This window comes from Musa acuminata, chromosome BXJ1-3, assembly GCF_036884655.1.
Source record: "Musa acuminata AAA Group cultivar baxijiao chromosome BXJ1-3, Cavendish_Baxijiao_AAA, whole genome shotgun sequence".
Classification (NCBI taxonomy): domain Eukaryota; kingdom Viridiplantae; phylum Streptophyta; class Magnoliopsida; order Zingiberales; family Musaceae; genus Musa; species Musa acuminata.
This window is the reverse complement of record NC_088329.1, coordinates 7528426-7532500: the sequence shown is the minus strand read 5'-3', so window position 1 is coordinate 7532500 and position 4075 is coordinate 7528426.

Sequence of the window (4075 nt, the reverse complement as noted above, 5' to 3'; positions counted from 1 at the left end):
AGCCCGTAGCTCCTTTCACATGTTGCACTTTCAATGTGGACTACTAGCCTAGTCATATCTACTATATAATAATAATCATATCAATATCATAGTAGAAAACCAATAATCATTTTCAAATGACATCTTTAGATAAAATATTTAAATTCATTAAACTATAAAGGCATGAAACATCAATCTCTCAATAATCCATAATCAACCAAAATCCTAATTGAAATAACTTAATTGACTTAAACCAAACTCAATTCAATTATGATCTAATAGAACCAATCTCAAATCTTTATAGATTCGATCTGGAATCATCCTAGACTGATCTAATTTAGATTTGATTGATCTCGATTAGGTCAAATAGGTTTGAACTAGTCAAGTTAGTTTTGAATTATCATAAACTGGTTTTAACTGATCAAACCTATATGATTTAATCAATTAACAAGCTCAAACCAATAGAGAGAGAGAAAATCAGACTATGTCGTATAGTGCTAACCCAAGCCGAACCAACCCACTTGAGTCTTGGATGAGCACATATGTTGCATATGCATGTTCCAAGTAATATGTTTAGTTGAGGTACGATAGGTTATATAAAAGAAGCGATGATATGTTTAATGTCAATTGTATAGTTGGATAAGCTTAACTTCATGGACTAGGCTGAGCCTTATAAATTGGGCTGAGTCTTACCATTGAATTAGGTCATGCTTGACTCACGAGTTGGTCGTACTTAGACACATGAGTTGAGGTTGTATCTAACCACAGACTAGGTCGTACCTAGCCGCATAAGCTAGCCCATGCCTAGCCACATGGTTGGGTCGTACCTTACCATATGAGTTGGGTCATACATGACCACATGGACTGGATCGTACCTAGCCACATGAGTTGGCCTATGCCTGGTCATATGGTTGGGTTATACCTTACCACATGGGTTGGGTCATACATGACCACATGAACTGGATCGTACCTAGCTACACGGGTTGGATCATGTCTGGCCACATGGTTGGGTTGTACCTTACCACATGAGTTAGGTCATATATTGCCACATGAACTGGATCGTACCTAGCCACATGGGTTGAATCATACATACTATATGGTCTGGCTCCTTCCCGGCCACATATATTGGGTCATGCCGAGTCACATGAGCTAGGTCATACTTGGTCATATGAGCTAGGTCATACATGACCACATGGGATGAGTCGATTCGATTTGATCGATCAACTTGACTCAAGTCAGACCCTAGTTAGACTCCTCTTATCAAATTAAATTTTAATATTTAAAATTATTAAAGAAGGACTCAAATCCATTAATTAAAACTTTAAATTAATGATTTTAAATTTAAAATTAATTACATTATAGAAATTCACACATAATTATTGAAACATAGATATATCTAATTAAATAAATTAGAACTATTATGCTAATTTAAAAATAAGAATTTTAATAATTAAATCAATATTAAAATTTACTTAAGCTTAAGAGATCAATATAAATCAAATAATCATTCTAACATCACAAAATAATTATCATTATTTACTAATCATGAATTTTGAAATTAAAACATCATTATGCATAAAAAATTATAACAATCTCAACATCAAGATTTTAAAATATAAATCAAAGCTAGTTAAAAAAAGAAAAGATCATACCTCTCCTCGGCTATCCTTTCCTCGATATTATATTCTCCGGAAGTCCTCTCCTTAATCCTCCTATTGTTAAGCTCGATAAGAAACGAGAGAGGAGTAGTCCCCTTTATATAAGAGAAAATGAGATCTTCCCAAAATGTAAGTAATAATTTAATTCTTATTTTTAATTTATTTTTATTTTTTTAGAGAAATATAATATTTATTTCTTATACTTCACACAAAAATAGAATGTAAATTATTTATTTCCTAAAAATCAAATCACTCGTTAGGAAATAAATCAATTAATAATTTAATTGATTAGTAGAATTTTTAACTTATCCAAAAACCAAATTTAATTATTTCCTTAACGATAATACACAATATAAAAGTTAATAATAAGGTAATACATTATTTATAGTAATTAATTGATATTAAAGGACATTATCGATTATTACATCGGGAGAAGGTCTTTATCAACGTATTAATTGTACGTTGGAAATAATCCAATAAGCTTGAATGGAGGAACCCATTTTCTCTCAGAAATCATCCACTAAGCTGTTATAGTCGAGTGATAACTTGAACTGAAGCTGTTAGGGTATATATCACTGTGATGTAGCGGCATATCAATCAGTTTTGGACAGGACATAGAGGGATACACTCTTGATTACCATATGAAGGTGGATTGAGCATGGTATTCATCAATGTGCATACTTGACCTATTTTTGGACATCTTTGGATAAAATTTTAATCAGCATATCCTTATCTGATCAATTCTACATTGGATGTGAGTTAGATTAGGATTACTAGGTTTTTGAATTTGAGTTGAATTTTGAAAGTAAAATTACTCCGCTTTAACACAAGCGATAATCATATATAATGGCAAACTCAAATAACGTCAATAAAGATCATTAGGATGATGTCGGGATGATGACTAGTAATGCCTTATAATCATCATCAAATGATTTAAATTTAAGGATATTACATGTATTATACTATTATGTTATATTATGGATATGGAGAAAGTCATATCTACCATGGCAAACAAAAGATTGGTAACTTAAAAGAACGAGATCTCATACTTCTTTTAGAATCTCTCGAATATTACGATTCGATAACATAAGAAATAGTTTGATAACAGAAACAAGAGTGAGTAGAAAATGCAACATTCGAGAATGCAAAGAAAACAAAGGGAGTGAGTTTGTATCGAGAAAAAAGCAAAACAATTGGGCAAAAACTTGATGGAGAAGAGAGTGGAAAGAACATTATTGAAGTAGATAGAGATAGAATGAATGGCTTTGGTTTCCATAATTTCATACCAACACGTAATTCATATATATATATATATATATATATATATATATATATATATATAAGCACACATGTAATCCAAGAAATACACCAACATAAACACACGTGATATGATTTGTGACTGTTTCAAATACAATTATCCCTGTTATATCTAATATAATTTGCTAACACCAATTGGTGCATTGGTTACTTTTTATACACACATACGTTATATTAAAAATAGTAAATTTGTATTAAAAAAATAAATATCCCTGGTTACATTTAACAGCTTCCAAGAGGATCTATCCTTCACCCATTTCCTGATGACACAAAGGTTATTGTAACAACAGTTTTCTTCGTTGATAAAACAACCCCTACATATAAACAACATCCATCGTCATCTCTAAGAAGAAACCAAACCCCACCAACAGTTGTATTATCCTCAAAAGAACCGTCTGACCTAGACTCCCTCGTACTCATTTACCCCCTTACCCTTTGTCACATGAACAATCACTTAGCAAGAAATTGAGATAGATAATGATTAATGGTGCATTTGAAAACATATTTTAAATATATATTAAGAGTGTAATCATATTTTAAATATAAATTAATGATTGATAATTTTTTAAAATCATATTTGACCCGAATACTACATTGCAAAATACTCAAGTGATGATGCTACACACTGAGGTAGCATTAGTATTTCAATATTTGTGTGATACTAATAAAATCTTTTAAAATTTGTAATGTACATTATGATATTCTCTAAAATTCTAAAATTATCATTATATAACTGACATTCATTTTCTCTCTCCTTCTATGGATTCTCCACTAACTAACATGATTTATCTTAAAATTTTATTTATTTAGTTTTAAGAATTATTTTATAGTTATTTATATGATTATGTTTTTTATTTATTATATAACATACACAATTTTTTATGAGATTACGTATATTATATATATATATATACATGATTTATTGTATAGTGAAAAGAATTGTGTGACTCTATTTCATAAATCTGGGGTTGGATTGTCCATTTTGAGTAAAGAGTATACTCCATATATAAGTCCATAAAAATCTGACAGCTTTTATATTTACATAGAAACAAAACAAAAAAAACAATGGTCAGGAATCCAACTAAGTTTGAGTTCTTATCTTATCACGGATTAGGTATGAA